This window comes from Ceratotherium simum, chromosome 21, assembly GCF_057802395.1.
Source record: "Ceratotherium simum simum isolate JZ-2026a chromosome 21, ASM5780239v1, whole genome shotgun sequence".
Lineage (NCBI taxonomy): Eukaryota > Metazoa > Chordata > Mammalia > Perissodactyla > Rhinocerotidae > Ceratotherium > Ceratotherium simum.
In genome coordinates this window covers 31,987,462-32,013,858 of record NC_141920.1, presented here as the reverse complement: position 1 = coordinate 32,013,858, position 26,397 = coordinate 31,987,462, and the positions used below count along the sequence as shown (strand labels likewise).

General features: G+C 52.5%; 1 protein-coding gene and 1 long non-coding RNA gene across 8 annotated transcripts in view; one reads left to right on the top strand and one right to left on the bottom strand.

The window, feature by feature from the left end:
• The window catches only part of SMOX (spermine oxidase), a 35,955-nt gene extending 19,464 nt beyond the window's left edge, over positions 1-16,491 (bottom strand). For 3 of the 4 annotated variants that reach the window (XM_004433785.3, XM_004433786.3, XM_087445557.1), the window contains exon 1: positions 16,328-16,491. The gene's annotated coding sequence lies outside the window, so the exon portion shown is untranslated. Of the gene's footprint in view, positions 1-194; positions 359-16,327 lie in introns of those variants that run through there. The other variant, XM_087445556.1, reaches the window with a different exon arrangement.
• A 144-nt stretch (positions 16,492-16,635) lies between these two features.
• LOC147914277 (uncharacterized) lies at positions 16,636-21,177 on the top strand. 4 transcript variants are annotated; one of them, XR_015555639.1, is made up of 4 exons: positions 16,636-16,863; positions 18,605-18,789; positions 19,691-19,898; positions 20,916-21,177. It is a non-coding gene; the product is annotated as an uncharacterized LOC147914277 (long non-coding RNA). The 4 variants fall into 4 exon arrangements; XR_015555637.1 differs by having other exon boundaries at positions 18,593-18,789; XR_015555638.1 differs by lacking the exon at positions 16,636-16,863 and having other exon boundaries at positions 18,029-18,789; positions 19,645-19,898.
• The last annotated feature ends 5,220 nt before the right edge of the window (positions 21,178-26,397 follow it).

Genomic DNA, 26,397 nt, shown 5'->3' with positions numbered 1-26,397 from the left:
GTGAGAGCGGGTAAGCGTGGGGACAGGGCAGGGGCAGCCTGTGAGCCCAGGAGACACAGGGGAGCAGGGAGAACACTGACCCGGGAGCCCAGAGACCTGGCGTCAGGCCCAGCTCGGTCTCTCCCTTGCCAGGTGACCCTAGACCAGTGTCTTCCCTTCTCTGGGCCCCATCTGGCCAATACCTCTGAACTCACCCCAAGGACAGAGCATCTGTACCCTGCCTCCTGGACACACTCATCTAAGGCCCATCTGATGCTCGACTGCCTCCTTTGGTCTTCGAGCTTTCCCATCTGTAAAATGGAGAGAAGTAGAGCTACCTGGTGGGACTGCTGGGAGGATAAATGATAGCACAGGTAAAGGTATGGCCACCTGCCAGGGCCACCACGGAGGGGGAGAAACAGGAAGATTCCCAATGACACTAGTACAGAGATGGCAGCCCCCTCTCCCAGTGCCCACACCGTTTCACTTTAGAAGAATCCCAGCCTCAGCCTCGGCCCCAACCCAATATCAGACTGGACCATGACTCGGACATCAATCAGACTGCCCTACGGGCTGTGTTTGACTGACCCCCAACCCTGACTCAGCCTGACCATCAGACCCAGTTTTGGTGGGGAGGGGCAGGTACCAGAGACGGCAGCCATTAGCCAACCCCAAGTTCATAAAAGAGAAAAGGTGTGGGTCCCTCATTCCTCAGAGCCCTCCCACCAGCAACGTTCTCTAGCCCTCACAGAACAACGTAGGGAAGGGGCTCTGAGGGGCTCCATCTTCCTTCCTGGCACTTAGACTTCTCTCAGAGCACAATGTCTTTGTTACCCACATCTCTTCCCCACATCCAGATGTGTAAAGTCCCTAAAAGTCCAGCTTTAAAAGGCTTTGTAAGCCTTTTCAGAAGAGAAGTGGAGAGGCTGCACTGCATGGAGAGGCAGTCTTAGACTCGGCGTGTGGGGGACAGAGCCAAAGCAGGGCCCACACAGGCACTGGGGGGCAGGAGGGGAAGGCTTTCCTGGAGAGGTGAACACTCTGAACTGGCCGCTACCTCCCTTGACGCTCTGCAAGGTGGGACAGACCCCAGTGGATTGTTCCAGGACCCCAGCTTACAGCTGCCTGCAGGGAGAGACCCTGGAGACTACGGGCCCCAGCTCCAGGCTAGAAGCCTAGCTGGGGTTGGGGAAGGGGAAGAAAGCATGGAAGGAAGCCAGAGCAAGGCTAGGGTCTTTCTGATGGGCATAAAGCTCAGCTGGCAGCCTTGATGACTGTGTAGCTGGAGGGAGAAACAGAGGTTGAGGTGGGCCAGGGCAGAGCCTAGGACCGCATTCCTGCCCCCATACCCACACCCAAACAACTTTACCCCAAACTCCACCCTAGAGATCCCACCTTCAGCAAAAATAAGCGAGTGGATCACGCTCTGACAATAGATCGCGTCAGGTGACGGTCATGACTGCTGCTAAACAACTCCTATGAACCTTTCAAAACCCGGGCCACCTCCACCAGCTGAGCTTCCATCTCCAACTCCAGCTCCTCACACCCCGTGCCTGCCTTCCCATCTTTATGTGTGTCTGCGTGCAGATGTCCTGTCTGGCTGGGTAGGCAGTCACCTCTCCACAAACAGGGCCCACATTCTTCTCCTCAGATCCCAGATCTTCCAGAAGCAGGCAAACCCCATGCCCCTTCAGCCCAGAGAGAGATCAGGGGTCTGACATGATGACTATGCTGCTCCTGGATGCTCCTGGAGAAGATGAAATGGCCCAGACAGCAGCCTCTGCCCCTAGCAAGTGTGACCTTGGAAGAGTCCATTAGCACTTGAGCCTCAGTTTTCCCATCTGTAAAATGGGAGTAATCACCCCTGCCCTGAGTGGGGCCAGCCCTGACCCCAGACCCTATTAGCCAGCTTCCTGTGTCCCCAGCAAAGTCCTAAAGGCACAGGTTTCACTGTGACTTCCTTTAGCAGCTCTTAGAATGAGACTCTAGGGCCTGGATTCCTCCCTCTTAACACCACCACCTGCCACCCCAAGTCTGAATCTCCTTCCAGGAAGTCATCAACCACAGAAGTTGGTGAGTCTCTTACACTTCTGTGATTGAACCACAGAACTAATCTATTGGCGACTTGTTGGTGCGAGACTGCCCTGGGTGTTGGCAGACCGTGGGCAGGGGAGAGCTGATGGGAAATGGTGCTCACAGTCACTCACTCCCCTGGGAGGAAGTTTTCCTAAAAGAGCTGAACCTGGAGAGAAAACCAGCCCCAAGACCAAGGTACCAGCCCTGTGCTGAGGTACCCAAGTCACCATGGCCCTTAGTGAATTCCAGGAAGAGACACCTCTCTCTCACACACACACAAACACACTTACTTGTGTTTAACTTGATGACTCAGCTTGACAAATAGTCCCCTCCTTTGGGGACACCTTATAGCACCATCGTTTTCCCATAGGCCCGAAGGTCAGATCACTTATTTTTAAACAGTTTGAATCTCTACCACATATTCGATGAGTGACCTGAGCCTCATCAGTAGAATGGGGATAAAGAGTTCTTGCCTCACAGGTTGAGGGAGACAATGCAACTGCTTAGCCCAGAGCCAGGCATGCAACAGCAATGGTTCTTATATTTATTTTCCTATAGGCGCAAGTCTGCATGCTAGTGGAGGGGTGGCGGGGGTCACCACAGCGGGGGCTGGGCCAGGACAGCAGACGTGGGTGGGGATAAGGGAAGTCCAGCCAGTAGAGAGGTCACAGACCCTCTTGCACGATGACTCCAGAGCAAGATCTCCAGGCCTCAGAGAGACCCACTCCACCCCCAGTGACACTGCTATGGTCTGATGACAGGGGAGGAATAGAGGATCAGGGAGAAGGGCCACCCCACCTACTGGGGGCACTTAGACCTACGAGGCAAGGTCTGTGAGGCTGTAAGTACAATGACAGGACCTTCTGTGGGTCACCAAGACCCTCAATGATCCTCGCCTCCTCGTACTAATGTCCTAGCGTAGGCCCCCACAAGCTGACCAGCATAACCCATAGGATATTGTAGAAATATGGAGTGTGACTTCTGAAACTAGTTCATGAAACACACTGTGGCTTCCGCCTTGCTCTCTTGGACTGCTTACTCTAGGGGAAGCCAGTCACCACGTCATGAGGACACTCAAGCAACCCTGTGAAGAGACCCATGAGACGAGGAACTGAGTCCTACCAACAACCTAACCATCTCGCCCAGCATGTGAGTACACCACTCCGGAAGCAAATCTTCCAGCCCCAGTCGAGCCTTCAGACAACTGCAACCTCAGCCAACATCCTGACTGCAACCTCCTGAGAGACCTCGAGCCAGAAATACTCAATTGCTCCCAAATTCCTGACCCACAGAAACTGAGAATAATAAATGTTTATTGCTGCTTTAAGCTACAAGTTTTGGGCTTGTCTGTTACACAATAGGCAACTAACACAGTCAGCAATTCTCTGTCCCTGTAGACCCTCCAGGGTAGAGACCCCCAGGTAAAGTCCATATTCTACTTAGGGCCCCTGCTCCCTCTTCCCTGAAATTCAGGGCTGGGGTCCCATGAGCAGAGAGCCTGGCCCAGGCCCTGCAGCTTGTAAGGCCCAGGAAACAGGAACTCCTGCCCAGCCAGTGCACAAACCCACCTGGAGACTTTTATGAAAGACCAACACCCAGCTGCCACATAGGTCATCCAAATCAGACTTTTGGGGTGGGGTCACAGCATGAATATATTTTAAGAACCCAACATGATGCTAATGTATAGTCAAGGTTGAGAATCATTGCTCTAGAGCAGGCTCCAAATGCAGATTCCAGGCCAGCCCAGAATGTCCAGGGCCTGCCTACGCCTGAGAGGAGGAAGCAGAGAGCTCAGGCTGAGAGTCCGCCTCTATTCTCCCCTCCCCTGCTGCTGCCCAGCTCCCAGAGCACTCTGCATTCCATCTCAAGCCAGACAGGGCCAACCTCTGCCCACAGGGACTGCTCCCTTCGAGAGCACCCAGGGTGAAGATGGGGTCTGGCTCTGAATGATCTTGGGGAAGACTCTGTTTCCTCATCGGTAACATAGGAATTGCCATCACACCTGCTCTGCTCTCTAATGGGTCCTAGGCTCCCACCCGGAAGTCTTCAGAAAGATTTATATGTTTTGTCTCCCCCAAGACGCAGCCCTGCCTGGCACTGCGTTAGCCCCTGGGGAGAACACAGCAATGGATTCAACAGACCAGGCCACAGCTAGTTAACTCATAGGTACAACATGCCGCGATAAAGGTTGTGATGGTGAATGCGGGAGGGGATGGGGAGGGGCTCCTAATGGGCAGGGAAAGGGGTCAGAGAAGACTTCCAGGAGAGACGTGAGGAGTGAGCTCCAGGCAGGGGGACCTGCACGTGCAAAGGCTCAGAGGCACTGCTTACAAGATCAGCTCTCAACACCACTTTTCCCTCCCTCCAGGACTCACCCCCTGAACCCGGGCCCCACATGGCCACACTCACCTGACCTGAAGGCATGGAGGGCTTTCCTTGAGCTTCCCGAAGCCAGTCAGCCACCTGTGTAAGCTTGCCCCTGGGGGTGCCCAGGAGAAAGGGCAGGATGGCCTGGCTCCCCAGAGGGCACAAACCCCACAAGCAGCATCCCAACCCTCCAGAGAAAGGGGGAGGGGGTGAGCAGGATGGTCACACAGTCACTCACCAAACAGTACAGGCATTGCAGACCCAGCATACTGTGTGGGGTGAAGAGCAGTGAGAAGCCGGGAGGGCACAGGACACCCTGGGGTGGGGAGGAGGTGTCTGAGCCACATCTTAAAGCATGGGGGGCACGTTCCAGCCCTAGGGTGTGGCCGGTGGTGAGAGAAGGTATGAGAGAAAGTGAGGCCCAAGGGGAGAGTGGAAAATGGGGGTGAGAAGGAGTAGGGGACAGACTTTCCCACTCATTCAAAACTGTGTAGTCCACACAGCCATTAGGATGGCCACCATCAAAAATCAACAAATAACGGGTGTTGGCGAGGATGCAGAGAAACTGGGACCCTTGGGCACTGCTGGCGGAAATGTAAAGTAGTGCAACCGCTATGGAAAACAGTATGGTAGTTCCTCAAAGAATTAAATATAAAATTACCATATGATCCAGCCATTCCACTTCTGGATATATACCTGAAATAACCGAAAGCAGGATGTCGAAGAGAGATTTGCACACCCATGTTCATAGACGGATTATTCACAATAGGCAAAGGGTGGAAGCCACTCAAGTGTCTATCCACAGATGAATAAACAAACTGTGGTATACACATACGATGGAATATTACTCAGCCTTAAAAAGGAAGGAAATTGTGACACATGCTACAACATGGATGAACCTTGAGGACATTATGTTAAGTGAAGTAAGCCCATCACAAAAAGAGAAATACTGTATGATTCCATGTATATGAGGTACCTCGAGTAGTCAAATCCACAGAACAGAAAGTAGAAGGCTGGCTCCCAGAGGCTGGGTGAGGGGAAAATGAGGAGTTAGTGTTTAATGGGAACAGAGTTTCAGTTTGAGAGGATGAAAAGAAGTCCTGTGTCTGGGTGGCGGTGATGGTGGCACAATAATGTGAATGTCCTTGATGCCACTGAACTGAACACTTAAAAATAGTTAAAATGATAAATTTTATGTTATATATATTTACAACAAGAACAATAACAACAAAAGTTTAGTGAGTGCTACTCTGTGCCGGGCACTCGGGGTTGAGCAAGAGCCAGAAGCCTCCCCCGGAGGAGCTGACAGGTCAGGAGTGACATGTGCCACAAGGAAAGGCGGGGTGAGGGGAGAGGCAGCTGCTCTGTGTGGCGAGGTCAGGGAAGCCTCTCTGACGAGGTGAAATGCAGGAGCGGATCAGAGGGTGAAAAGTGCTGTGGTGACCTCCTGGGACTTGCTGAATGACAGGATGTGGGGACGAGGGCCAGGGCGGGGTCAGGATGACTTGGGCAACTAGTCATAACATCACTGAGACAAACCCTGACAAATGCTATGTCACCTGGTCACCCCCTTTCTCCTTCACAACAAGCCTGTGAGGTAGGAAGGATGAGAAACTGAGGCCAAATAACTTGGTGCACGACCCACAGCTGGGACCAGGGCCCAAGTGGTCTGAGGCCCGAGCCCAGGTCTCTCCTCGGGGCTATCTCCAGAGCTGGGGACGCTTCTCCAGGCCGCCGCCCACTGCAGGGCCAAGTGCGCCCACGGACACAGGGCCCAGGGCCCCTCTCGAGCCCCACTTCCTCAGGCATCACCCGCAGCACGGCCCTGACAGCCCCTGACCTGGGTCAGCATCCCCGTACGGAGATCCACCCATCCTGCAGATGGGGCCTTTGAAGCCGAGGAGGTGTGAGCTGGCAGCTAAGGAGGTGGCTTCCCCGTGGGACCTCTCCTCTCTCCCTGCCAGGAGCCGCAGCCTCACAGTTCTGGGGTGAGGGAGGACAGCCCAGTCAGCACTTTCCACTGACTCTTTCAAAACCACCGACAAGCACTGGGGCCTGTGAGACAAGCTCGCCGGGCACAGTTCCCCCTTACCGGCCCCTCGTGACTCTGCACAAAGCCCATCTGTGCTTCGGCTCCAGCCCCCGGGAGGAGGGGGTCTGAGAGGATGCAGGCCCATCCTCTCTGAGCCACGGGGTCCCCACTCTGCCCAGCCCAAGCCCCATGCTCCCTGCCCACAGAGACACTGCCGCCCCGACAGCAGAGCTGAGCTGTCCAAGGCTTGCTGGGCCTGGGCAGCGTTTGTGGGGAGGGGGTTCCCTCCACTGTAAACTCTTTTAAGGCAAAGCTCCCTCTCCTATGGCCCCCACTCATCACACTTTATCACTGTGGAAGGTGGCATGCATGATCTGAAAATGGAAAAGGAAAACATCTCCCCAAAATCCAGCCACAGATAAGCCACATAGCAAACCTCTATTTACTGAGCCCTTCGTGAGCCACGGCCCTTCCCAGTCTTTGCCTCATTTAATACTCCCCAACACCTGGGTGCCCATTTTACAGATGAGGCGGCAGACTCAGGTTCGCAGGGGGGGGTGGAGGCCACCAGACAGTGAGGGGCAGCACAGGGCTTGACCACACTGAGCTCATGTCTTTCTGCCCAGTGCTTGCGCAGTTCTCAGGCCCCTACTCACCCCTGGGGGCGGCAGGCCTGAGGACTGCCCTTGGCCTAGCACTTCTCCTGCCTCACCCACACACACTGACACTGCACACATTGTGCCAGGCACTCAGGGCTGGTGAGAGGCGTCCTCAAGCCTGGCGGCTCACCCCAGCTGCACTGCCAAAACTGGGGGCTGCCACCAGGAGGCAGTGTTAGTGGAGTGGGCTGCAGGCCACCCTAGTCTCCCTGCCCCATGGGGGCTGACTTAAGGCTTGCCAGGCACTCCACTAGGCCAGGCCACAGCCCTTTGCCCTTGGTTTTGTCCTCCATAAACAGGGACGGGGATGGTGGTCTACTTGCTTTTCCAGTGCAAAAGAAAATTCTAAGAGCAATTAGCTCACACTTCCCTCTAGACAGTCTCACTGGCCCAAGGTTTTCTCCTTCTGGTAACTTCAGGGAGGTTTAACTGTGCTCTCCTAATGAGTCCTAACACAGAATCCCCCATAAAGGGCCCTCTATAAAGTTCAACCCTGAAACAGGACCCCCTCCCCCAACACTGCCTCCCGCCCCAGCAAAAGCTGGAACCAGGTCTGAAAAGCCAATGGTGTTCATTTCAAAATGCACCCGTGGGCCCTGAGCCCATGATTTGACCCATAAAACACCTACGGAGTTAAGTCGCTGAGCTTGGACAATAAACATATTCTTCAAGTCTTTTTGTTGAGTTCAAAGACAGGCTTAATAATGCACCAGCTTTCGAAATCAAGAAATGTCTGTTCTTATAATTCCATCATCATTGCTATCACTAGTTTTAACTGAGCACGTCAGAGGTGCAGTGCTAAGCATTTCATATTAGAGGTTCCACAACCTGCCGTTTGACATAAGGTGCTTCAAAATTCACTTAGTAAGATACTAAGGCTCAGGCTTTATCTTTTTTAAAACCAAAGAATAAGTCAGGTTCATCATCTTTTCTTGAGTTACTTTCTCAGATTAACTCAAAAGTTTTGCATTAATTGTGTATGATTTTTTAAATTAATTTTCCAAAATAAAAGGGATCTGTGTATGTAACATTTAAAGGCCTCATTTAAAAACCTCTCCTAAGAATATTTGCCCATTGGTGGTCCTGAGTGTCTCTGCTTGAGTCATCTTAAAATCTAGCTGACTCAAGGTCTAGTTTTTTGCCAATCCACAAGGAAGACCCATCAGCCCCTCCTCCCTGGGGTCAGGAGTTTGGGAAGCTGGGCTGGGCTGGCTTGAGGGGGGGTCTGGCGTGGATGGGGAGGCTGAACACGGGAACAGGCTCTGAGGGTGAGGTAAGGCAAGGGCATGGGACCAGATGTCCTAGGACCTGGGCTGGAGATCCAGTCACGCCATCTGCTGGCACTGCCAGTGTCTCTGTCTGTGAAATGGGGTAACAGCTTGTGCCTCATGGGGCCGTGTGGGGAGGACGGGAACCATGGGTCTGCTGGGGCCTCGCACCAAGTTGGCAGAGGGTGGCTAGGTTCTTTGTTCTGTTTTCTAATAAATTACAACTCATTTCCAAGTGCTTCTTCTCCTGGTCTTAAATCACACCTTTCTTAACACCGTCCCCCAAGAAGCAGCTAGAGGACAGAGGGATCTGGACTGAGGGAGGCAGGGGTTCAGCTACTCCGCTCTCGCTGAACCCAAGTGCTTTTCTTCATCCTCTGTCCTCCAGCCCCTGATTTAGAAAGAGCAGGAAAAGCCCCGGGCTCCCGCCTGTTTGACGAAGCAAGAGCCGGGCACAGGAGGACAGGAGAGTGAAGCTGGGCTGGGCGAGCAGCTCCGGGCATCCTCTGCCAGGGCCTCCCTGACTCTGGCCGTCGTCACCACATCAGCCTGTCTGCCTGACACGGCCCATTACAGCAACTTCTCCTGGGTGGCTGTTTGAGATGCCACACCCCACGGCCCCCACCTAAGCTGCTGAACAAAGAGTCCTCACACCTCAGAGGAAATGAGGGGTGGCTAGGGGCAAGGCAGGGTGGCCGCACTGACCACAGCCCCCAGCCGAGGGGGAGGGGCCCTGGAACTCTCCCTCTCCCCTCCTGCACTTGCGACACCCCTTCCAGGAAGGCAACAGGATGAGATTCCTAACTTTTTGGAAAAATGATCAGAGCTCTGTGAATCTTAGGATCAGGGTCATAGAAGCAACCTGACCCCTCCTCAGGCTTTGAGCTGTGAAGGGGCAGAGCTCCTCCATAGGAAGCCCAAGGTAGGAAGGGGGGTGTCCTGCACCCCACCCCACCATCACTGCACACCCCGCCACATCTCTCACTAAAATACAGCTCTGATCAAACCACTGCCCTGCTCCCAATGGCCTAACGAACGAAGGCGGCTCCCTGATACCCCCTCCCTGCCCTCAGCCCCTCTGTCTCCTGCCACCCCCACCACACCATATCCTCTGACTCCCGCACCCAGGCTAAGCCCTCAGGGCCCAGAGTGGCCTGTGAAACCTCCTCATTCTGCCCAAATCTCCCCACCGTGCCAGCCACTCCTCCAGGAAACCAGTCCTTGCTACCCCCCTGCCCTTCCTTCTCCTCCACAGAAGGTCACTCCTCTGTTTTAATCAGGCCCCCACCCCAGGCCTCACCATGCTCTCTGCTGGCCTCATGTCCCTAACTATTGTCCCCTTCCCCGGGTCCCTCCTGAAGACACTGCCTGCAGCCATGTCAATCACACTAAGAGCAGCCAATAGGTATTTGACGGCACAACAAACCTACAAGGGAAGTAATGTTATCCCCACGGTGCAAATGAGGAAACTGAGGTGCAGAGAGGTTTAGCTTCTTGCCCAGAGGTCACAACTCCACTCTCTGAGATGAAAGGCTGGGAGAGAACATGTAGAGAGAGAAAGTAGCAGAGCAGTGGGGTGGGAGGCCCTTCCAGAATCCCAAAGATGTGGGACTAGGTACCATCGGGTCCTAGGTCCTCCCAGGTCCCTTCCTCACCCACCCAGTGAAGCAGAGCTCTTGCCACGAGAACTCAGGGCTTGCTCTGGGCCCCAGGCCCCTCCAGGCTGCCCCTCCCTCTGCAGTGCCCTTTTCCTCCACTGACAGTCCAAATAGTACCCATCCCACTAAGTCCACCTGCTCTAGGAAGCTACCATCCATCCTTCCCTCCCTGGCACTTCTGGGCCCACGTATCACCCATGTTTGTGGTCTTTCATGAAGCAGCATCCTTCCGCATCAGCCCTTCCCACCAGGTGTTTTCCTGGTCAGTGGAATATTATTAGGAAGTCTTCAAAAAAAAATATTTCCATGGTCAAATCAGTTTAGGAAACACCAAATGGTTTCTTTTCTGCAGGACTTGTCAGAGCCTTTAATTCTCTTAGCATGCTGAATCTCCCACAGGGTAGGGGAGTGAATTTGCCACTTTCTACCCTTATTTGTCCTCTGAACCCTTGAGGTTTCTCAGAACAGTCTTTGAGAAATGCCACCGCCTCCCACCCCCTGAGAACAGCAGCGGGCACAAGAGCAGGGATCAAAGGTGGGTGTGATTGGCTCAGCCCTGGGGTCCTTTTAGGAGGCGTGTGGGACATTTGGGGAGCTCAGCCTGACAGCCCTTCTTGGCACTGCCCGGGGCCACGGAACCTTTGCCCTCAGTGTCTGCCCTTCCCACCTTCCTCTGGGTGAGGTGACTGCGCGTCTGGAGGGACCAGTGCCCTCAGATACCACCCCCAGGCCATGTAGAGCCCAAAGCATCAGGGGTCTTGGGAGAACCCCCAAAGCAAGCCAGACAGTTCCTCCGCGCGAACTGCTCACCCTACTCCATCATCATGTGGCTTTTCAGATTACCAAACTTACAATGTATTAAGCTGGCATTCTGGCAAGACACAGTGTCCCACCTACCAAACCCGGCGACCCCCCCCATCCCGTTCCCCAGAGAGGGGACTGAATCCTTCAATCAACAGGAAACGGAGGCCTCAGAGGGGAGCAGACACTTGCCTGTGGTGGCCCAGCCAGGGGCAGAGCAGAGAGAAGCATCCAGGCCTTCCCACTTCCAGGTGCACCGGGGAGGAGACCCCCACCGTGGCTCACGTAACCATCGGCGGCAGCTACGAGGCCAGGGTAAGGGACACTGCCCACGCTGGGGGCGGTGGCTCAGCAGCTGGGGAGACTCCGGGGGCTTTAGGAGAAGATGGCATGTCTGGGGCTGGAGTCAGCTGTTTCCCCAATCTCCTCGGCCCCACCCTGGCTGGAGGAAGAGTGCTCACCCCAGATTGGCTACCCAGAGGGCTGGGCTCAGCTGTGGGCAAAGATAAGATGCCTACATGCTGCCTGCATGTCACTCTACCCTGGGGCAGTCGCCTAAGACACCCTCTTGTGGTCTTGGGGGTTCCTCACAGTCAGACGCCCTAGAAATCAGGCCTGTGTTCCCTGCCTGAGACCTAAGCCCCCAGAGGCCCCCCACCCTGCCTCACCTCCCAGCAGAGTAGCCCCTGCATCCTGCACGCTCTACACACTCGCCTCTGCCCTGCCCCCATCTCAGCCCCCAAACCTCCCTCAACACAGTCCACAGGAGCCGGGACAGTCCCCTTTACCTGTTCCAGGTCCCCCGTGACCTGTGCCCATCCCTGCCCATCTGGCCCCCAAGTCCCCGATCTCAACACTGGCTACACAAAGATGGCCCGTGGACCAGCAGCATTGCGCCACCCAGGAGCCTGGTAGAAACGCAGAGTCTCAGGCCCCAACCCAGACCTGCTGAATTAGAACCTGCATTTTAACAAGCTGTCCAGGTGATGTATGCGTATGTTAGAGTCTGAGAAGCACTTTTACAGATCACTGCTCTAACCAACTCATTGCACCCGTGGTCTATCACCTTCGATGGCTCCCCTGGGGCCTAGTAAATCAAGTCCAGACTCAGCAGCTTGGCAGTCGAGGCCTTCCCCAACCTGGCTTCAACCCACTTCTCCAGGCTTGGGGGTCCCACTCCACCTCAGGAATGCCATCCTCTCCTCTGTCGGCCAAAGCCACCTAGGACTTCAGGACCCTCTAAAAGCATCACCTCCTCCAGGAAGCTGGTCTGAATTGTACCTCATTATATCACACCTGGCATGCCTCACTTTTATTCCCTGGAGAGTGGGGATCCTGTCCTGTGTTCCCAGTGGCTCTGAGCATCAGGCTGGGACAGAGATGCCAGGTGCTGACTGCAGGCCCAGCATCCAGTTGTCAGGTAGTCTACTCTCAGCTCTAGCCTGCCAGCCTCAGGCTCTGCCACAGCCTTCACCTCAACTCAGCAGAAAAGGACTGGGGCAGCGTAGACAAGCCTCCTGCACACTCCCTGCCAGAGAGGGAGCACTCCTAAGAACCACGGGCCTGGTGAGCTTCCAGCAGCAATGTGCCTACTCTGTGCCTCAGTTTCCCAAAATGCAGCAGAGAATGCCACCGACTCTGCCTCCCTCTTTCCCTGGGGGCTGGCAGGGTCTACCAAGATAGAGGAGCAGATCCTCTAAAGTCTGGGGCTCAGAATTTGGAGCAAAGAGACTCCATCCCTGTGTGGTCAGCAAATCCTTGCTCAGTCAGCCAGCCAGGCCCCTGGGAGGCCAAGTCACCTGCCCACAGGTGTCCTCAGGACCCAACAGAAAAGCCTCGCAGGACAGGGCTGCCACACCCTCCTCCCAGCTCCCTCTTTCCTGGCCCAGTTCCTCAGGGCTGGCATCCTATGGGGAGTCCTCTCTCCTTTACACTGGGTCTGCAAGAAGCCACTGAGGCACGTCACCTCAAGCAGTTCTCGGCGTCCACAACCTCTAGGGAGCAAAGAAAAAAGTCGCTCTATCCCATTTTACAGACAGACAAGAGGTAAGGACAGGGCCAACAGTGAAGTGGATTAAGCTCTTTTCAGTTCCCATTTCTCTGTTCCCCAGCTCTGCTCCCATGTTCAGCCCAGCCCTACTCAGACCCCCATCGAGGCTCCCAAGGCCAAGTCTGAAGCTCTACTTCACAACATTCTAGATGGAATCCAAAACAGGCCAGTTTATCTGCAGAGCCCTACCTGACCTCCCCAGAGGCAGATGAGGGCAATGGAGCAATGCGAAACCCAGAGGGGTGACAATCTAATGGTGGCAGGGAGCTGTTTTCGTACCAGAAGTTGACCTCCCCAGCACCCCAAAATCACAGTGTGCATTATGCCCAACTACTTGGCCTGGGCCAGGAGCCCCTCCTGGAAGCAAAGGTGGGGCATGAAGCAGAGCAACCCAGCTGTCCACTCTGAGTAAGGACCCCTTCTCCCTTAGAGGGTATGACTTCTTTCCTACCTCCCCAGCCCCCAAGGCCAGGCGCCTCTGGGAGTCAGGAAAAAGCACTTGTTTGTTAAGGAGCTTTCAACTGGCGTGTATCTGAGAGGCATAAGAGAAGGGGCAGAGTAGAGTAGTTTAGAGCATGGATTCTGGAGCCAGGTTGCCTGTGTTCAAATCCTCACCCTGTAACTACTGAGTTGTATGACTGTGCCTCAGTTGTCCCATCTGTAAAATGGGAATAAGACCTACCTTATAGAGCTGTTAAGAGAATTAAGAAGTTAATATTTGCAAAGTCCTTAGAACATTGCCTGGCACCCAGTGAGTGTACCAGAGTCCTGGCCCAGCCTCTTGGCCTCTGCCAGACTTCTCCCACCCAGGATACCCTCCTTGCTCCCACCTATCCCAGCTCAAGGTCCTTCCTAGGCACAGGACCGCCAGCCCCTAGATCCAGCACTCGCCTCACAGTGTTACCTTGGGTCCATCACTGGTCCCCCTGTCCAGGGCCCAGCTCCCCTCCCTCCCACATCTGATGTCCCCTGGCTCTTGGCTCTCCATCCTGAGAGCACGAGCCACACAATTCAATTCTCAGCTGGCTCCTCTGTGCAAAGAAGAGAGCTGTGGGTGGAAAGACAAGGGTCTATACAGAGACCCCCAGCCCCGGCTCCTTCCTCCCCTTCAATTCTCTGCCCCGCAGGGCTCGGCACCCAGCAGTCACCACCCAAGGGCTGGCTTGAAATAAATCCCTGGCTGCCCAGGCCAAGTGCAATAGGGAGCTATTGAAGGTTTTAGAGGAATGAGATTATCTAATCAATGTTTTTCTAAATCGCTCCTGCTGCTCTGTTAAAATGGAGTACAGAAGGGCAATGCAGACCTGGGAAAGCAGGTAGCAGCTACTACAGCCTGGCCTGCGGCAATAGCCTAGGGCAGTAGCAGTGGGATCAGCATGAAGAAAAGACCTGAGATAGATTTTGCAGAGAGAACCGAAAGGACTTGCTGTTGGACTGAATGTGGGGAGGGAGGCAAAGGGAGGAGCTGATGCCACCTGGTTTCCCGTCTTTAAAGGTGGGTGGGTTATGAGCCATTCACTGAGATGGGAAGGCCTGCGGAGGGTCACATTTGGGGAGTGCAGTCAGGGTTCTGTCTCGTCCACATGAAGCTTTTCATACCTATGGAACATCCAGGACACCAGAAATCATCAGATGGGTGGCTGGGATAGAGAGGTTGAGACTGGAGATAAAATTTGCTACTTAATATTACGAGAATGAACATAACGCACATTTAAGATCTGTGTGTTTGTAAATTAATGCTTGATTTTAAAAATCGTAGGGAAGAATGAGAGCTCGGAGGGTATGTAAATAGAGGGGAGCCAGAGGGGAGACGGGGGCTCAGGACAGAGCCCTGGGGTCCCCCAAAATTTATAGTTGAGTGGAGGAGTTGTCCCCAAAGACGACTAAGGAAGGGCTAGCCAGGGAGGGAGGAAGACAACCAGGGGAAGCCAAGAAAGGATACTAGGTCTAGAAGGAGAAAATGATCAACAAGACCAAGAGGGGTCAAGGAAGACTTGCTTGTGGGCGCGTGGAAATCACTGGAGACCTTGACTGGGGCGTTTCAGTGAAGTGGTGGGACCCAAGCCAGGTCAAGTGGGCCAAAGAGCCAAAGGGCCGTGCTCCAGAGGAGCAGGTACAGACAGCTCCCTGGAGAAGTTTTGCTGTGAAGAGAAGTGGAGAAGTGGGTCTGTAGCTGGGGGAAAATGAGGGAGGAAGGCAAAAAAGGGGCTATGAAGTGGGGGAGGAGGGTGCCAAAGCATGTGCTTATACTGTTATGAATGATCCAGGGGGAAAGAAGCCACTTCTAACACCAAGAGAGAGGAGAAGTAACTGAAGAATGGGGGACAGGGAGGGGACCACCTTGGAGCCCAAGTGATGGCACGGGCCCGTGGCAGGAACTGGGATGCTTCGTCCCCCCAACTGAGGGAAAGGGGGCAAAGTTGTCAGAATGCAGATGTGGGGCATTCACTGCACACACTTTCAGATGCACGCCTACCCATCCCTCGGTTCGTGCCACTCCAATGACTCCCAGGGCACCTGCCGTTTTGCTGCTTGCTCCAAACATGGACAAGTTGCCCCCCGCGGACTGGCACGGGATGCGCCACCATCAACAGGTTCTGCAAACAACCTGGGGGCACATTTCACCATACGTGCCAGCCACTGCGCTTATCTCATCAGGCTGTGCCCCTTCCCGCTGCAGCTCCGAGGGGGTCCACGGGACCCTCACTCGCTCTACTAGAGCCCCAGCCCCCTTCCCAGGGCAGTGGCCTCCCTCAGCCCCTCCCCCAAAGTGAGCACTCAGCACAACCTACCCCTTTCCGAGCCTGGTTCTCACCTGGCCTGGAGCAGCCAGTGAGGCCCCAGTTGGCCCTTCGGAGAGAGCTGCTCCCCACCCTGCCGGGGGCCCCCCGAAGAGACCACCCGGACGCCCGAAGGGACGGTAGCCCAGCCTCTCCCCAGGTCCCGGCAGTCACCCCAGAGCTTTCTCTTCTCTCCCCAGCGCCCACTCTCTGTCTGGACCGCCCGATTCGTCGCGGGGCGTCCGCGCCCGGCTTTGTCTGCGCCCACGGAGCGCGCCCGCCGGGCGCCCCGGGCGCTTCCCTGCGGCACGCAGCCCGCGGGGTCCGGCCTGCCCTCCGCCCCCGGCGCGCTCGCCCGGCACACGCTGCCCCCGCCCGGGACCACCGCCGCCCGCCGGGACCAAGGCTTCCCCCGACGCGAGCGAGGGGGCGCGGCGCCCACCGCTCTCCGCGAGCCTCCGGGAACGCCGCGCACCCCAGCCCTCCGGCCCGAGCGCCGCATTGGCCGCCGGAGTCCCGGGCTGGCCGAGCCCTGGGGGCCGCTCCGGGCCCCTCGCCCTCCCGCGGCGGCCGCAGCCCCTGCCTGTGCCCGAGCGCGGGCTGGGGGTCGGGGAGCCGGGGCCCGGGGGCCGGAGCCCGAGGGAGGGCGCGCGGTACCTTTCCCTGCTGAGCCGGGGAAATGAGTCTGCGGCGAGCCGTGCTCCAGCCTCGGCCTCCTCCGCCTCCCCTCCTCCTCCAGCCGCCTGGCTTCCTCCTCCAGCCGCCGCCGGGACCGTAGGGGCCCGAGCCAGCCGCCTCGGCCTGTGTGGGGCCCCGCTCCGCCTCGCGTCCCCGGCCCACCCCGCCTGGTCCGCTCCGGCCCGGCCCCCGGCTCCGCCTCGGGGCGGGGAGCCGCCGCGCTCCTCCCCGGGCCCGCCCCGCGGGGGGCCGAGAAGCTGGAGGCGGCCGAAGCCGGGGACCGCGGTGCCCCTGCCTCCGAACCCCGGCCCAGCGCTCCGCACCTGAGCCCCACACCCGCCGCCTGAAGCTGGGCGCCAAACGTCCCCACCCATCCCCGAAAGAAAAGTAGCTGGCTCAGCCCTGCCAACCCTGTGCTGGGCGTAACGTAGGGCTGAGGCTGCCTGCGAGGCGACGAGCAGAGCCAGGACGCCGGGCTCAGTTGACCCGCGGAGTCCAGAACCGTCTTTCGAAAGGTAGGGGCGCCCCTCTCTCCTCCTGGAGCTGTCTTCACTCCCGCAGACACTCCACCGGATCTCAGTTGGGGTCAGAGGGCTCGTCCCCAGGGGCCACCCCCAATCTCATTTTCTCCCCAACATCGCTGCCGCCACCCCCATCCCCACCCCCACCCCCTTCGCCTCAGAGACCTCTGCGCATCAATCTCAAACCCTCAACAGCAGGGGAGAGGCGGCACTCAAATCGCCACAGCCCGTCCCTTCGTGGCCCACGGCCGTGAGTGGAAGTGGCCTCTTTAAGAAAATATCCTTCGCTAGTACCCACTGCCTCATCCTCAAGTTAATAAAAATCGAAGCAAATATAAATGTGACGGCCATTTCTTTTTTTCTTAAGAAATAAATCAGAATTATTTGGAAATTATTTATTCGTTTTCTGTTTGAGATTCTGCAAGCACTGCTCGGATCCCCTCCCCTGTACAGTTTTTCATTTGTTCTAGTTTCAGGTGTGAGGGGGGATGGGGAGTGGGGAGCGCTTGGCCTCTGACAATTTTATTCCGTTTAACCCTTTGAGCATCTCTACTGATGCTGACAGAGCCCCAGTCCAAGGGGTGCAAGCTTTCGGAGGAAGCCAGGCCCCTGCCCTGAACTGTCTTTCAGGCTGAGGAGGGTGCCTCACCTAACCTCGACCCCACAGGGGACTCACCAGGCTCCAGTGCAGAGCAGACTGCCGCATGGCCGGGAGGGCAGGGGTCCCTGCAGAAATGGGGCTTGATGCCTGCAGGAGGGACAGGCTTGGGTACAGGCTGCAGGGACATGGTGAATTTCAGGTGAGGTTTCTTATCAGCAGAAAAGGCCTTGTCATTGCGCAAGCTATTCCCTTCACCTAGAAGCCTTTCTCCCTGCTCCTAACAAACCTGTATGTCCCGCTGCAGTTAAATGTCAGGTTAAATGTTACCCCCTCCTCTGTGAACCCTTCCCTGTCACCAAGGACAGCACAATGTTTATGAGTGGGCTCTCAGGACTAGATTTCCTGGGTTTGAATTCTGCTTCCATGTGGCCTCTCTGTGCTTCAGTTCGCACATCGGCAAAATGGGGTTAGTAACTAATACCTACTCCAAAGAGCTGTTGTGAGCATTACATAAGAATATTAATATGGACCTGATGGATTACAAATGATGGGAAACTACTCAAATTGGGTTGGTGCAAGCAACTAGGAAACTTATATGCTCACATAACGTAAGACTCCAATGGTGTGACTGATTGGGTACCGAGAGACTCAAAAACTATCATCAAGACTTAGTCTTCCTCTCCTCATCTTTCATCTCTGTTCCTTGCAGTGGCAAGATGGCTGCCAGCAACTCTAGGCTCCATCCTCACAGCCCAAATCCTCACTCCTTTCAGCGGTCCCAGCAAAAAGCCAAGGTTACGTCAGGTTGGCTCTGACTGTGTCACATACCATTGTTTGGGCCTGAATCACATGCCTGACCCTGGAGTTGATCCCATCCAAACCACAGGGATGGAGAATGAGGAAGGGTGATGTCAGAGCACTGTTTACAATTAGAAGGTGAATGGACCCAGAACTGTGCGCCACGCACGCAGGAAGTTCACAAAAAATATTGGCCGTTGTTGAGGACCTTCGTCATGTTTCAGGGGTGCCCAGTACCTTTTGAACATCTGTCTCTGTTTAGGGAAATTCCCGTGTCTTGAACCCTGCACCCCCTACTCCAAAACCAGAAACACTCTTTCCCAGTGTCCCTTGCAGCTGGGGAGCTGGCATCATCGAGGCCCTGCAACCAAATGCACCAGGGAAGATTTTCATGTGGAAAGGAGCAATGTGAGGAGACAGGTGTCACCCAGAACCCATTCAGGAGGATGGCAGCAAGGATGGTACTGGAGGCATCTGGCTTTAGAGACGACAGCGGCAGAGGTGCTGGAGTACTTGCCAAAGTAAGTTTCAGTTGTCTACTGCTACATAACAAACCACTCTCAAAACTTAGTGGCTTATGAGGCCAGGCCCATGGCTTAGTGGTTAAGTGCGCTTGCTCCGCTACTGGTGGCCCAGGTTAGCATCCCGGGCGCGCACCGACGCACCACTTCTCCTGCCATGCTGAGGCAGCGCCCCACATACAGCAACTAGAAGGATGTGCAACTATGACATACAACTATCTACTGGGGCTTTGGAGGAAAAAAGAGGAGGATTGGCAATAGATGTTAGCCCCGGGCCGGTCTTCCTCAGCAAAAAGAGGATTGGCATGGATGTTAGCTCAGGGCTGATCTTCCTCACAAAAAAAAAAAAAAAAAACTTAGTGGCTTAAAACAACGATTTCTTATTTCTCACAACTCTGGGTTAACTGGACAGCTAGCCAGTTCTGCTGCTGCATGTGATGCTGCCTAGGGGTCAGCTGGAAGCTTGGCTGAGGCTGGAACTAGGAAGCAATCGGGTCCTAGGCAAGCACCTTAAAAACAGCACCATCTTCTCGGCCTTGGTTCCTCCACACCTCTATTTTAATGTCCATCACCACCACCATCTGTCCCCCCCACAGGTCTGGCCTGATTCCTGCCCCTTTCTCCACTCATACCACCAACCCCTGGAAACCTTGTCAATCTCCAGCCTAACCCTGAACAGTAGCCACTGCACAGGATATGGGGAAACCAAGAAAAACAAACTAAGCCGTGTGTCTCAAATCACATGAGTTAAGGAGGGAGGGCCAGTCAAGAGAGGTGGAGCCGAGAGGGGGTGTAGTAAAGGGTGACCCCTTCCTCAAGCCCTTTGCCTTCTCTGGTCCTAACTCTCTCCTCTAGAAATGAGAGCTCTGGGCAAGATGCCTTCTAACATCATCCTCTGCAGGCGTTGCCCTTCTACCTTCTGAGATCTCCCCGACCCTCCGAGGATCTGTGCACTCAGCTTCAGTCAGGAGACCTTTTCTGAGCCCTGAGTCCATGCCAAGCATGCTGAGCCATCGACATCAGCAGCAGAGGAGGCGACCTCAGCCCAGCTGACTGTCCCACAGTATCCCAGACATCAGAGCGGGACAGCCCAGGACCTCCTGGCTCTGGTGAGGCAGACTGACCTGGTCATGGCTGAGTGTGTGTGCTTGTGTGTGTCAGCATCCTGGTCCCCACCCCACCCTGGGGGGCTGTGGCGGACAGCCTCCCTGACCACAACCCACTGTGTCAGCGACAAGTAAACAGGATGAGTTGATTGCTGCCTCCATAAGCAGATGCCAGTCACCATCTAAACAGGAAAGAAACAACCCACGGGGAGGGGAGCCCTCACTACTCGCTGTGATGTAGGCAAGGGGAGGAGGAGATGAATAGAGAAAAACAGAGAGGGACAGAGACGGAGAGGCAGTGAAGGAGACAAAGAGAAAAGAAAGCCAGAGCCAGCAACTCAGACAGTACCGAAACCAAGGCAGTGGGCTGCTGTGTTTCCACCAGCTGCTCTGTGCCCCTACAGGTGCCCCTGCTTGCCAAGCTCCCCTGCCTGGAGCCAGCGTCCCACATCAGGCCTCCTGCCCCTCCTCCAATGGAGGCCACCCCACCCACCTGCAGGCCCTGCTCAGGCTATAGCTTGTCCTAGAAATCCTCAAGCATAAACCACCCCCAGGGGTTCCCTTCCTTTTGCACAGAAAACTTACAAAGTGTTTCTCCAGCCAGATATATTCCCAGAAGCCTCATCTTCTTTCCTTTTGGGCCGCTACTGAGTCTGTTAACATTGTAGGAGACATGATTTCTCCCATTTTCAAATAGGGACACTGAGCCCTTTATTGGTCCGCCCAAGGCCACAAGCAAATGAGGAACAAATTTAGCCTCTTGCATCTTAGACTTTCAACTCCCATCCTCTTTCCCGGTCCACTTATTGCTGGTCTTTCTTGGCCTGCCTCCACAGGTCTTGGTGGCAATATGTCTTGATAGCAGCACCCAGGGCCAGTGACTCAGGTATGGGGAGGCTGGGGCTGCCAACTTCCTGGGAGGAGTACTTACCCATTAAACAGACCATCCTCTGAGTCACTGGGAGGACTGGGAGATCCTGGAGGTTGAAACAGTCTGACTCATCCTTGTCTTTATTTCAGCTGAGGAGGAAAAGACCTCACGCGTAGGAGAATGGCCAACCCATCATTGTTTCCCCACAGACTTGAAAACTGGAATTGAGCCATGTAGGAAAATGGAGCAGGTCCCAAGAAGGTCCTTGTGACAACCCTAGAAGACATGACCTGGGAGAGAAAGGAGAGTCCAGGGTCCTTTCCAAACACTGTGGGCAGGAGCGAAGGTCAAGATACATGAAACTCAATATTCAGATTCAGACTCAGAAAAATAAAAAGTACGTTTGAAGGATGTTGTTTACCTTGTGAAATAATCTTTCATTAGAAAGATCAGAGTTCATTTAAACAGCATTCCATTCTTGGCAGTTTCCAGGGTTTGCTTATAGATCTGTCACTAGTTAAAAGAGAAGACACCGAGGGAGTTCATAGCTCCGGGAACATCTGCCCCAGAGAATGGCCACCATGCTCACCTACAAGTTGCAGATCAGCCCCAGTGCCTTTAGTTCCTTTACTCTAGTTCAGGGCTTCTCAAACTTTGAGAGTCACCTGGAGAGCTTATGAAAAACACAGATGGCTGGGCCCCACCCCCAAGTTTCTGATTCAATAGGTTTGGAATGGGGCCCGATTATTTGCATTTCTAACAAGCTCCCAGGTGATGCTCTTGCTGCTGGTCCATGAAGCTCACTTTGGGACTCACTGATGGAATTAGACACACCTGCCTGCACTCTCTGCGCATGCCCCAGAGAACTCGGCTAGAGAGCGCTGCTGGGAAAAGTCACTCCATCTTATCACTGGTCTCCTTTTATGTCTGGGACCACAGGGCTCCACAGGGCACTCGGCATTGCCTGGTGGACACACTGCACGTCCTGTGGGTGTTGCCTTTCCCACTGTCTGCTATGACTTGCTCACACCTTCTCCTCTGTCCTCAAGCCTCCAACACCTCTTCGTGTGCCCAGCCCAGCTGGTGAGGAAACAGACGCCATCCTCTTCATGGCTTCACAATTCATAGGGAAACAGAAGCCGTCATCTTCCCACCACCAAATCTTCAGAACCGCCTGCCCGGGGCCCACTCTCTCTGCCCACCCTCTCAGAGATGGAGGAGGTGTCCTGCTCCCACCCAAGGCCATTCACACCACTCATGTCCCCCCACCTTCAGTTCTCCCTTCTCTCCTATGTCTGCCCTCACTCCCTTTCTTATGGGAATAGTGGATCCGAGCATACAAACATCTTCTAGCATCTCTCATCCTTTTTTTCTTTTTTAAAAGGGATATCCTAGACCTCCTTATCTGCCTCCATTCCTCACCTAACATTCACAGCAAAACTTCTTCAAAGTATTGTGGATAGTTCCCATCACCACATCCTCCCTTCCCTACTCACTGTAGTCTGCCTTCCTTCCTTAGCACGCTGCTGAAACCCCAACTCCCTCATTGCCAAATCCAGTGGTCCTCACTTTACTTGATCTCTCAGAAACATTCAAGATCGCTGACCGCTGCCTCTTGCTGGGAAGGCTTTCTTCTCCTGGCTGCTTTGGCCACGCTGTCCCCTGGTTTTCCTCCTACCTCACTGGATGCATCTTCTCTAAGTGTTGGAGGGCCCCAGTCTTGGAACTGACCACTTCGCCTTCCCTACAGTCTCTCTAGCCCCGTGGCTCCAATATGGTGTCTGCTAAATCCACATCCGCAGCCCATGATCACTCCCCTGCACTTGGATTTTTGTCCAACTCCGTTTGAGCGTCTGAAACTCAACATGCCCAAAATAAAACTCTTGACTCCCCTGCCTAGCTTGTGTGTGTGTGTGTTAAAATATATCTAACATAAAATTTACCATTTTAACCATTTTTAAGTGTACAATTCAGTGACATTAAGTACGTTTACAGTGTTGCGTGGCCATCACCACTATGCATTTCCAGAACTTTCTCATCATCCCAAACTGAAACTCTATACCCATTCAATAAAAACATCCCCTTCCCCCCGCCCTCCCACCCTCAGCCCCTGGTAACCACTATTCTTCTTTCTGTCTCTATGAATTTAACTATTGTGGGTATCTCATATTAGTGGAATCATGCAATGTTTGTCTTTTTGTGTCTGCCTGACCAACTTTTTCCTCCTTCAAGTTCCACCATCCCCCAATTGCCCAAAAATACTCTCTAGCAAATAAAATGAGTTTCTGAGCTGTTGTTCTTCCATTTTATTTTTTAAGGTATTTCTGGTTTGTTGTTTAAAAGTTTTAAATATAGAAACAAAAATAAAATAGCCAAGAAAGACATAACAACACGCTCCTACCTCTCAGATTTAATCATTGTTCACATTTTATGTCAGTTGCTTTGTTATTTTTAAATACAGGAAATAAAGCATTACAATTCAAATTGGTTTTTTCTTAATTTTTTTTATTTATTTATTTTTCCCTCCAAAGCCCCAGTAGATAGTTGTATGTCACAGATGCACATCCTTCTAGTTGCTGTATGTGGGACGCAGCCTCAGCATGGCCAGAGAAGAGGTGCGTCGGTGCACGCCCAGGATCCGAACCCAGGCTGCCAGCAGCGGAGCACGGGTACTTAACCGCTAAGCCACGGGGCCGGCCCTACAATTCAAATTGTAATCCCCTTTTAATTCCCACCACCAGAGGCAACAATAGATAAATTAAATATGCATCATCTAGCCAATTTTTATAGTGTACACTTATACTATATTTCATCTAATCTGAGATACTATCATTTGTAAATGCACTATTATTTTAAGCCCCACTTAAAAAGAAAAACACTGCCCATTAGACTATGACACAATACTTTCTAATCTTAGATTTTATTTAATACTTATTGAAATAACTCCTTTAGACTTATTTATATATATATTTTTTATCATATGATATGTCATCAGATCTAAAATGCCATTTATTTTAAGATGAATCCTGATTCAGATCTTAAAAAACGTGTCTTAGGATCAATGAATTATGGCTTATCACTCTTGTGCACACATAAAAAGGAAATTTCAAGCAAAGTAAAATTGCTTAAGTATTCCTAAAACTTCACATCTAAAGTTTGACTCTTCTGCATCATTTTTTAAGACTTTTTTTTTTAAAAAAGTCTTACATTTACAGAAAAAATTGAGCAAAATGTACAAAGAGTCCTTATAGACCCCTTATCCTCCCTCCCAATTTTCCTAATTTTTAACATCTTCCATTATTGTGGTACATTTGTTACAACTGATGAGCCAATATTGATACACTATTATTCACTAAGACCCATACTTTACATTAGGGTTCACTCTTGGTGTTGTACATTCTATGGGTTTGACAAATGTATAATGACACGTATCCATCATTATAATATCACACAGAACAATAGTCTCACCGCCCTAAAAATTCCCCATGCTCCACCAATTCACCCCTTTCTTCCCCCAAGCCCCTGACAACCACTGAGATTTTTACTGTCTCCATAGTTTTGCCTTTCCCAGAGTGTCATAGAGTTGAAATCATACAGTATGTAGCCTTTTCAGATTGGCTTCTTCCACTTAGCCTTAAATGGTAGATTAGTCCTCAAATAATCTTGAAACGTCAAGGGATGCTGGTGTCTGGTCATACCACCAAGTCACTGTACTTTTTGGTGAGCTTATTCTACTTTTTAATAATTTTGCATGTGTGTGTGTGTGTCTGTGTGTGTGTGTCTGTGTGTGTGTGAGGAAGATTGGCCCTAACCTAACATCTGTTGCCAATCCTCCTCTTTTTGCTTGAGGAAGATTGTCACTGAGCTAACATCTGTGCCAATCTTCCTCCACTTTATATGTGGGACACCACCACAGCATGACTTGATGAGCCGTGCATAGGTCCGCTCTGTACCTGGGATCTGAACCCATGAACCCGGGGGCCACCAAAGTGGAGCGCATGAATTTAACCACTACTCCACCAGGCCAGCCCCAATAATTTTTAAAATTATTTTCCTTACTAGAATGCAAATGCCCTAAGGTGCTTTGAGGTTATCCTATATCCTCATACAAATAAGGAGAGGAAATTTGAGGTGGAGGAGAGAAAGATCGGATGTGTTCATCTGACCCAGTTTTTCTTGGTTAAGTATGTGGAAAAGTCATTTGCTAAAAGGAGAGAGAGGGCTGAAGGAAATGGTTCTGGAAACTTGACACGACAACAACCAATGTTTTGGATGTGTGTATGTGTACAATGAACGGCATTTACTTCCGTGTCAAAGAGAGTGAGATTGTAAAATACCGAGGATGCCTGCATTTTTTTAAGGTATAAATTACATACAGTAATGATTACACTTTTGTGTACAGTCCTGCAACTTTTGAAAAACTCATACTATTGTGTTATCACCACTGTAATCAATATAGAAAACAGTTCCATTTCCCCAAAATATTCACCCTTGTCCCTTGGTAGTCAACCTGTCCCCCTTACCCAGCCTCTGGAAGCCACTGATCTGTTTTCTGTCCCTATAGTTTTGCCTCTTCTGGAAAAAATGGAATCATACAACTTGTAGCCTTTTGAGTCTGGCTTCTTTCACTTAGCATAATGCATTTGAGATTCATCCATGTTGTTATGTATACTAGTAGTTCCTTCTTTTTTATTGCTGAGTAGTATTCCATTATATGGATTTACCACAGTTTATCCATTCACTAGTTGAGGGACATTTGGGTTGTTTCCTGTTTGGGAGATTATGAATAAAACTGGTATAAATATTTGCATACAGATTTATGTGGGAATGTAAGTGTTTATTTCACTTGGATAAATACCTAGAAGTTGGGTTGCTGGGTTATATGGTAGGTATGTAGTGACATCTCACTGTAGTTTTAATTTGTATTTCCATGATGACTAATGATGTTGAACATCTTTTCATGTGTTTTTTGGTCATCTGTTGATCTTCTTTTGTGAAGTGTCTGTTCAAATCCTTTGCCTGTTTTTATGGGGTTTTTTTCTTATCATTGAATTGACAGTTCTTTTTATAGTACAGTTTTAAAACAGGAAAGCCTTAAAATGATTCCCTCCTCTATTTCCTTTAAGCTATATTTTTCTCTCTGTGGTTTCCATCACACATTTCAAAATAAAGGTAGTCATAGTCTTTCTGATGGCAGCAAATACTCTGACCTTGAAATTACTTTTTTCTCAACCCCCTAAAGCATTTGGTAGCAGTGGTTTTTTATTTTCCATTTCAGAAGCTCCTGAGAATTGGGCAAGAGGCAGAGCTATAAAAAGTGAGTGTGTCTAGTGCAGGGAGGTGAATACAATTAAAAAACACATCATGGGGGCCAGCCCAGTGGCGTAGTGGTTAAGTGCACATGCTCTACTTCAGTGGCCCAGGGTTCCCAGGTTTGGATCCTGGGCATGGACCTACGCACCACTTATCAAGCCATGCTGTGCTGGCATCCCACATATAAAGTAGAGGAAGATGGGCACGGATGTTAGCTCAGGGCCAACATTCCTCAGTAAAAAGAGGAGGATTGGCAACAGGTGTTAGCTCAGGGCTAATCTTCCTCACCAAAAAAAAAGCACATCAATGCATTTACTC